Here is a 10,557-nt window from a genome sequence, read left to right on the forward strand (position 1 = left end):
CCCTGTCTTTTTAACTAATCATTTGGAAAATAAAGAAATATATAAAAAAATAAAAACCACAAGAGAGAACTGGGGCTAACATTTTGATGTTCCTCCCTCTGGTCTTTGAATGAATTATATTTTACCAAACTCAGTCTTCTTGTATATATATTTCACACCCTAACTCGTTTTCACCTAACATTTTATCATTACCAGTTCTGAATTTCATTTACTGTATCAAAGAAACATACAGCTTTTAAGTGTTATCTTGATTTTTCTGAATTTTAGAAGTAATACATGCTAATTTTGAGGGGCAAAACAAAATTATAAAAGTATTTAAAAAAGGAAAAAGCACATCCTTCCATGAAGCTTTGATTTTACCCTTACCCCTAAAACACAGCCACTTGTAGTAGCTCACTCGGCATTTTCCCTGACTTGTTTCTGTAGTACCTAAACCACAATAATTTGTTGTTTATTCCCTCGGTAATGAACATTTAAGAGGTTTCAGTTTTTAACTATATGGACATTATAATACACATTTTTGCATATTAATATTCAAAGTAATAAAATGGAAAGTATTCAAGATATAAAATAAAACCTTTCTCTTGTTTTTTATAATTAGTAACAAAATCACAGACTTTGCTTCATTTGTTAATTCAAAGTTGTGCCAATGTTTTTTAATTATTATTATTTTAATTATGGGCAATTTTAGTAGTACGTTCTAATATTTCAGAAGTCCCTTGGATGGATGGATGCTTAGTCGATATTTGTTCACCATCTCAGAATTTTACTACCCTAAATTGGCCATGCCAATCAAGCACGTTTCAAAAATAATCAAGTTGATATTAACAATTATTAGAGAAATGTACCAAACACACCAAATTATCAAATTCCCAGGAAGCTGTGCAAAAATTGTCACAATAGTACCTGGGACCCACAAGGACAAGCACGCCAACACAGGAGACTATGTGACATTCCAGGTCCGTGTTCATATTGTATTTGTACCCACTTCCAAAACTATCACAAAGCAATCACAGGTATTTTTAGCAAAAGCTCAGAGTTGTATATATCAGTACACATATGTCTGTGGCTGAACTTTCATATTAAAAAAGTTATGCCTGCAATGCAAATAAATAATAATTTAAGCACAATACAAAATATCAGATCTGTCCAGAAAAAGTCCAGCCATTGTTAATATAATGAGAGCAGTTTGAGTGACATCCATGTAATCTGGCAGCCAAGGAGAGTGGACTGGAATGCATATGCGTGAACAATGACGACTTCACTGTACTAGTCAGTGGGGGTGGTAGACACTGTTGAGTGAGCATGTGTACTGTGTGGCTGTCACATTCAAAATGACTGAGTGAGTAGAGCAATGAATCTGCATCAAATTTTGCATAAGATTGAACATTCCTCTATGGAAACTATTCAGATTATTCAGAAGGCCACTGATCTTGGCAACTGGTGATTGGCAGCTTCATCACAACAATGCACCTGCTAATGCATCACATCTCCTGCAGTTTTTAGGAGAAACATTAAATCATCTGGGTGACTCAGCACCCCTTACAGCCCAGATTTGGCACCCTGAGATTTCCGGCTTTTCACAAATTGTACTAGAATCACCGTAGAGAGGGAAGACATTTCAGACTATCAGTGAGATACAGGAAAATACAACTGGGCAGCTGATGGTGATTGGGAGAACTGTGTGAGGTCCCAAGGTGCCTATTTTGAAGGGGCCTGGGGTGTCACTGTCCTAAGTACAACGTTTCTTTTATCTTGTATCATCTTCAATAAATGTCTTTATTTTTCATAGTTCGTGGAACATAGTGCACAGACATAGGGAAGACCTCATATATTTTGCTTAATTTGTCTCGAGTAGTTTATTTGAATACATGCAGGAATCCAGGATCATCTTACAATGGATAAAAGTTAAAAGTTTTTTAACTTCACACCAACACGATTTTTAAATGTATTTTAGCTGCAAAAACAATAACATAAATTGGCCTCACGTGATATGTCAGTCTCTTAAAAAATAGCTGTCTGTGAGGAAAAGATTAAATATCAATATCTAAACGACCACTCACTCATATTTCAAGAAATACTTTGTGATTAGCATGCCCCCCCCCCCCCCCGAGAGTCCCGATTACAACCCTGGCCTGTGGAACCCACCTCAGGCACCAGCAGCTCTGGGGGGCTGGTCCGTGGAGGCGGAGATCTAGGTGATCCTCTCCTTTTACCCTGAAGAGGAGCTGAAGCACAAATTCTGACTAAAAGACACCAATTACAAAGTGAAATACATCAGTATAATGCAATGTTTCTGAAGGAAGATTCCAGAAAGAGTTTCATAACTCTTACAACCATATATCTGTGTGGAAAGTAAAAAGCTGGAGATCATTGAAGATGAAGATTTTTGGAGAAAGTTCCCAGCAAGCTTCTCCCCAGATCTACGGGGCCCTTTTGCTCACAGGACCACCCACAAAGTTTAAGATTGTTTCCTCATTACCCGCTGATATTTTTTTCTTTTATTTTTCATTTACAGTTGACATTCAACACTACTTTATATCAGTTTCAGGTGTACAGCATTGTGGTCAGACAATTATATAATTTACAAAGTGGCCTCCCCCCCATTACTCTAGGACCCACCTGGCACCACGCATAGTTATTACAGCATCATTCACTCTGTACCCTGTGCTGTACTTTACATCCCCATGACTATGTTGTAACTGTTAACTTGTACCTCTTAACCCCTTTACCTTTTTCACCCAGTGCCCCAACCCTGCATTCATCTGACACCCCTCACTTTGTTCTCTGCATCTGTGAGTCTACTTCTGTTTTGTTTGTTCCTTTATTTTCTTCCTTAGATTCCTTCATTCTCTTCCTTAGAGATCACATGGTATTTGTCTTTCTCTGACTGACTTACTCTCCCTAGTGCAATACCATCCAGAGGGCACCCTCTGCGAGGCTACAGTGTTTCCCTTGGAGCAGCTCTAAGCCATGCACAGAGAGCTGCTGTCTCACATGCTGTTCAAGCATCGCCCACCGGAAAGAAGACACCATAGCAAACAAGTAAAACTACTAGGTGCTGTGGAAGCCGAAATAAAAATGCACTTCTGCGTGTCAAGGGAACTTTGGCAGAGACATCCCAATGATGAGAAGTCTCCAAAGAAGCACCTGCCAGAAAATAGGCCAGTTTTGAATGCAGGCTGAAACCAGAGGTGTAAACAAACACTACATCATCAACAGTGCTTGCCAAGTAAGAACTTTATCTCCCTAACCTCTTCTGTCCATGAGCTCTAAGCCTTAGTTAGCAAGATGGGGAAGGAGGATGGGCAGGAGAGAGAGGGAAGGAGAGAAGAAGAGGAGAGGAGAGGGGAGGGGAGGGGAGGGGAGAGGAGGGGACATCCAGTACTCCTATTTTCTATGGCTCCTTGCGTCCAGCACTCATGCTGAGGGAAGACATGTACTTAAAAACAAGATTGAAATTTTGATTATTACATGGACATGAAAATTATACATTATGTGATTAATTTTCTCAGTTAGAAGTGATCGGAGACTTGATTTTAATAAGAGTGACCAGAATAGTCATAGGAACTCCTTGAATTTTAATTTGTAAAGTAATCCAACCATTCCCTCAGCTTCTCCTTCTTTTATCCTCCCCTGCCCTTGACTTTCAGACACAGGCTTTTATCCTCCTCTCCAGGCCGGAGTTTAACACTAACAACAACCCACACTACTGAGTCCTTCCTCTGTGCTAGACACTCTACTGTATATCTTATATACATTTCACATTCACCTTCATAAGCTCCGAGGTATTATCACCCCCACTTCACCCATGAGGGAGCTGAGCCTTACCCACGGTTGCACCATTAGTGAGTGGAGGGCCGGGCAATGTACCCAGATAGCCTGGCTCCAGGGTCTGTCATCTTCCCATGAAAGAATGAGTGAAGTGTCGTCTCTTAGTTCAAAGGATAAAAAGTATCGCTTTCTTTAATAAAACACGTAGGTCTCCCCTGTTTTGTGAGAAAATGGAAACATTCTACTCAAGGAGAATTAGTAGAAAAGTAAACACAGCTATTTTCTGCACTCCGACAATCTGCTGACGTGCACACTAATTCCAGACTCCTGGATAATGACGTCATTATGTCAACACTCACAAAGTGTCCTCCATCCAGACTTTGAGAACCATATCTAAACTTCGTAATGTTTGACCTTAAAAACCTGCATTGTCACATTTTAATCTAATTTTATTCTCACAACAATCCTCTGAGTGGGTATCATGAATACTACGTGCTTGATGAGGAAACTAAGATTAAAAGCTTTCACTTAACATCAAACACTAATACATGACAGCGCCAGAACTAACAGGGCCAGAGTGAAAGGGAAGCGGAAATACCAACCCGCTTTTGTACCAGCTTCTAAACCCCTCTGTCCCATCAATATTTATAGTAACGATCCTTGACCCTTACACGTTGCATTTTTCCATGCCCCCTACGCCTCACAAACTCCCTTACATACACTGCCTCCCTCACTTCATTCCGATGAGATAATTCGTGCCGAGTAACAATGCATGTGGTTTTCAGATGCCGGCACTGGGGCTTCAAGAGGCACCCAAGTCGGCCGACTCAAGGAAATACAAGAATCTTATATAATTGTAAAACTTCAGTTGAATTTATGTGCTAATATAAAAAGCCATGCCTTTTCTCACTAGAGAGATTATTCTGGAATTTCAGAACTGTGCCAACATATTTCACAGTAACCTAGTCATCTGAGAGATTGCCCTTTGCTGAGAAAGCAAAGGTGCATGCAAGCAATTAGTTCTGCTAATTAAGTTCCAGGCTTTTTCTTAGTTCTTTTTGGACTTCGAAAAGGTAAAATATTTTTTCTACCTATTCCTCATTTACTCCTAAGCAAAGACTCATCAAGTGCCCACTCTCCAATCTCTGTATTTTTTCATACTCCCCATGGCCACAGTACTAATAATTCACTAGCACAACAGTTCTCAAACTTTTGCATTTCTCAGAATCATCTGGGAGTCATTAAAACACGCGCGGCTGGGCGCCCCCCTCCCCCCCGCCCCCAGAGTTTCCGATTCAGTCAGTCTGGCGTGGGGAAGGATAGCGGGCATTTCTACCCAATTTCCACGTGCTGCTGCTGCTGGTCTGGGACCACACTTTGGGGGCCACAGGACGAATACTTCTCCCACACGTTCCCTTAAAGGGCCCCCACAGTAAAGCGCTCAGCGCCTAAGGTTCCCGACGCGCACACATGGTGGCCAGTGCGTGGCCCCACGTGGAAGGCTTCTATCTGGAGGGGAAAGAATGGTTGTCATGACTCACTGTCTTTTCAAGCTTTGCCAGCCACAAAATTAAAAACAGAAAAGGGCTACACGGAAAGCAAAATGAAAACAGCTGAAGTTACACTGTCTGAAATCTGAGACTTACAGCATGATTTGCGGCGTTGGGACAAAAGCTGTGACAGCGACTCGGGCACACCGCAGGCTGAGCACACTGAGAGCTGGCGCCCCGGGCCAGCAGTACAGCCCAGGGCTCCCGTCCGAACCCCGGGAGCCCGGCAGGCACGGGCTCCCAGTTCCCTTTCACTGTCAACAGTAAGTTCCTCCACAGAGCCCTCCAAACTCATGATCGACCTAAAACTCTTTGAATTAACCGCCTGCCTCCACAACTTCTCCACTAGGTTTTAACACAGGAAAAAAAAAAAATCAATTGTCATAAGCAAATACTGTTGAAACATCAAGCAGACAGAAAATTCGAAGAGAGATGCTGGCAGAGGAGTTTCCCTCAAGTTTCTTTATTTTTATAATTATCATTCTCGACAACTCTCAGGGGAGACTTTAATTCCATCTTTCATCTCTTCGGAAAAAATTAGGCATTTTATGTAGTGGCATAAAATAGTTCAGGATTCTAGTTTATCAATGGGTGACTCGTATTTTAAATAACACTATTACTTTAAATAAAAATAAAACTGAGAAGAAATATTATTATGAGATATAATACTTCTGCTTGGAAAACAAGCTGTTAGTTCTACCTGTATTTAATACAGCAATATTTTGCAGAAACTACTGACCTTTTACTTGGATCACCACGAGTCCATTAAATTTCAAAATATGGGTCAGCCAGTGAATAATATGCTAAAAAATAAACCTATGCCATTCAAGTGTACTTTTTCTGTCCTGTTCCAAAGAAAAGAACACACACATAATGGTAAGGTTACTGAATACACTGATTTTGAAAGAAGTCATTCTGTGTGAGCATGAGTCACCAGAACTACTTCCTTAGTGATAACAGTTGCCTAAGTAACCTAGATGCCCAGCTATGCTAAGAAATACATGGGCAGTGTTCTGGGTTTCAAACCCACTAGTCATTTCCGTTATTTAATTGCTAACTGCTCTTCCCCGCTGCAGTTTGGGGCCTGTGTTTTATGTAGTAACCCAGCAACTAGTTGTTCTGCTATATTTTTATCAAGCACAACAAAACAGGAGACTTTACATTTCCACGGATTTCAGAGTAAAAGTCAGTGTTATTTCACTCTAGCTTTAAGGGGGAATAGTTGTTAAACTAGGTCTCCACGTGACAGAATGATCATGTAACACTTGGAGACAAAATGACTTAACAGAGAAGAGAGAAGTAGATCAGATGCCCTCTGAGCACAAGGAAGGTGATCGATTCATTTCTGGGTCCTTAGCACCCAGCAGAGAGCCTGGCACACAGTGGGACTCAAAATACACTGACTGAAGAGGGTCACTAGCTCTCTTCAGAGTAATCCAGCCTATTCAGTAACTGAGCCAGTACCAGGTGAGGATTTCGTCAGGTTGTTTAACACTTCCATGCATTCTTTTTTACCCTTAGATCTACAAGGACTGTGACTCTTTGTTGCTCTCACACTTGCATACATGTGAAGTGCTTTAAAGATGCTCTATTTTAAAAAAGAGCTAGTATTAATGAGTACAGCTTGGAGAAGCCTACATGCAAGGGCAATGAGATTAGTATTGTGCAAGAAATTTCAAAAGCTGGGTAATAAGCTCATGTGTCATCAGTACCGTTGCTGTAGTTTGGCCTTGAGAATATGGTTGTCCTGTACTTCACTGAACCTCTCATTTCTCACAACTCCCTCATGATTCTTGGACGGTAGACCGTTAGTACCCCACATGCTAATAAATTTCCCTAAAATTCAAGCTAATAGAGAGTAAGTATGAGTTAGGGTTATGTGTTCCAAAACTGTGGGCAGTTTCTTTCTTTTCCACTAGCAAGTGTGGTTAAGGATTTTTACTCATTTAATTGTATGCAGGAGTCATATGCCATATGTATGAAATCATTCTGGTGGGTTGAGTCAGAATTAAGAAATGAGATCCCCAAAGAAAACCCCTAAAACTGTCCATAGATGTCTTGGCGGTTCATTGAGGGCATCGTATTATCTAAATCAAAAAGGGGTCCTATCACTACAATAGGACAGGGAAAAAAAGCCCAAAGAGAGAGAGAGACACCATGAAAAGAATGCCAAAGAGATCTGAGGAGGTTACCAGCAGTACTACAAAAACACCATGGCATGTGAGGTACCAGAGCACAGTGAAGCTTTGAGTGTGGAATTTAGAACCAGAAGTCCTGGGTTCAAATCCCAGGTCTGCCACTTCCTGGCTGTGTGAGCTTAAGTAAGTTACTTACTTTCTCTGTGCTTCAGAGAAAGTAATTTAATGTTACCTACTTTCTTCATATGTCTAAATGGCTGTTGTGAGGATTGAATAAATTAACACATGGCAAATAAATTAACACTTGGCATACAACAGGGGCTCAGTATATGCAAGCCATCGTGATCACCCTTAGCTTTCCTATCTGGGTCAGCCTGATCCTAATAATGAAACCACAGTACGCCCAGTTATCATGGATGATGAAAACCAGCGCAGAGTTAGCAAAATAAAAACCCTGACCTAGACATGCAAATATCTCTGCACCTCCTAAAGTTCTAGAGAGGACAAAGGAATAAATTTCAATATTGTATCAGAACAATTTTTCATAATTTGTGCTATGAAGAAATGTATGAATCTGTATTTGGCTCAACTTCTATAATATTTTTTGCAGTTATTCCACATATCCATATGAGTCATGTTAGAGGGCCTATTTCCAATACTTAGCTAATTAGAAATACGAAAACTTATGCAATCTTTTAGAAACCATTGCAATAGAATTATAAAGAGGATTGTCACTCCCTTTTATTCTGCTACAGTTTACTCAGCATGGTCTTTCTTTACTTATTTCTTGTAATTTTAATACATTTTAATTATATTTTGCCTTGCATAGTTTTATCATTATGGCATCTTAAATAATCGGCACAACAGTATCTGGAATCCACAAGGACAAGCACATCAACACAAGAGACTGACACGATATTCCAGTTACAAGTACATGTGCCTATCATACCCAGGTAACCCCCCTCCCAAGCCATCGCAAGGCAATCGAGGACGTTTTTGGCATGAGCTCAGAACTGCATATATCTGCACACACGTTTGTGCCTGAACTTTCACATTTAAAAAGTTATGCTAGAAATGCAAAAAAGTTATAATTTAAACATAATACATAACATTTTATTTAATTTGTCTCAAGACTAGTTTATGTGAATACACATGGGAATCCAGGATTATCTTACAACTGATAAAAGTTAACACTTTTTTAACTTCATGTGAACTTAATTTAAAAATACATTTTAGCTTCCAAAACAACAGCATAATTTAGTCCCAAGTGATATACTGGTTGCTTTTTTAAAAAGAAAGCTGCCTATGAGGAAAAGATTAAATATAAACATCTAAAAAGACACTGACACTTAAAACTTTACTTGTGATTAGCAGGGGTTCTCCATTTGCCACATTGATATCATGTAGTGTTACTTTGATTTCTGCGTTTATAGTTTTTCTAATAGTCGGTCTGTTGATTGTCACTTCTAACCTCTATAAATCTTTTTTTATTAGTAACAAATTCCTTTATTACTTTTTTGCCAAACCTCTATAAACCTTAATGATCTCTGTCAGCATATGCATACAGAGGCCAAACTTTGATGGGGTATAGTTTAAACTGTGGGTTTATAAAACATATTCAAAAGTAAACTGAATATTCAAGATTCTAAAGCATATCATTTCACTGGCTAAATGAATGTGGTATGCCAGAACTAAAAAGCATCCCCAAATTTTTGCTTCAGTCAATTCATTAATCAATTTTGAGATATGTGGGACAGACTTACTTCATTTTTTCCAAATATACAGGAAGGAGATTTTGACTATATAGATACTCATATTTCCTTTCCAACTTCACAGGTTACCATAAATACAAATCAGAAATTATTTTTTTAACTTGTTCAGTTCTTTCAAAGAAAACCATGTTATTAAACAGTTATTTTCATCAGACCCTTTACCTAAATATCTCCTGAAAAAACCTTCAACCACTTGGGAACTAGATGACCTCATCCAAACAGGCAAGGAAATTTCTAGGACGCCAAAGCACTTGGCAAATTTTCTTGGAGTGACAGGACCTTCTTCTCTGCCCTGAAAAATGGTATAAACGACATTATAGGCCAACGGTCAGACACCTGCACGGTTTTTGTGGCAGTCTCACTAAACTGTGCCAGAGCTATTGAGGTCTCTTTCAAATACGGTCTGGTTTTTATACTGGGCTGGTTTTGCTTTGTGTTTTGGATCAGGTGCACCAAAAGTGAAAGGGTAGCTTCACATCTTCGTCTGACTTGATTTTATTTTTGGCACTAGGTTTTCCATATATTACCATCTTTTGTGCTATGCACATACTTACCACCTTCCTTTTCCTTACTCATAAACTGTGCATTAGACTTTGATGACATTGTAAGTTACACATAGTTCTATGGGAAACTATAATCTGTGTTTTTGCCAAAAAAATAAGATTCAAAGAGATTTCTAGGAGTTTGTCTTTAAGCTTCTTTTTCTCTTAACTTAAAAAAACTGTTTTAGAGGAAACTGAAGAAGTTCCTGATTTTTCATCGACTGTGGAGACCAGACCAATACACTGGCATCAGATACGGAAGAATGCAAAGCAATCGATACCAACGTGTCAACAGACTGGAACTCCTGTAAAGGGTAAAACTGCAAGGTTCAGCGTACCCCCAACCTTTCCCATGAACTCTGACTGTATATTATACAGACTAGAGAAGGAAGACAGTTCCAGGTGCTGGGATTCCAATGAATTATCTTTCACTTCAAACTAATGTCCCACCTGTCTTTTCTTTCTGTGTCTACCACCTCCATTTTCTCTGTCACTCTCTTCAGAAGGCTCAGAGCCCTTGTTACTTGCCTGTCCTCTCTCTAACTTCACAGCCTCTACCGATCATCCCCCTTCATCATCACTGTGTCCCCCAAGGTCAGACTCCTTTCTCTATTCACTTGATCTACTGCAAACAGCCCTCAAATTGGTCTCCCCAGCTCGTCCTCCGCAGCATGCCAGAACGATCTTTTTAAAAATGCAGCTACAAGCATGCCTTTCTCCTTGCCACAAATGCAGTGAATTCCCACTGCCCACCACATTAATTACAAACTCCTCTCTCTGG

This window comes from Desmodus rotundus, chromosome 4 (genome assembly GCF_022682495.2).
Source record: "Desmodus rotundus isolate HL8 chromosome 4, HLdesRot8A.1, whole genome shotgun sequence".
In the NCBI taxonomy this organism is placed as follows: Eukaryota; Metazoa; Chordata; class Mammalia; order Chiroptera; family Phyllostomidae; genus Desmodus; species Desmodus rotundus.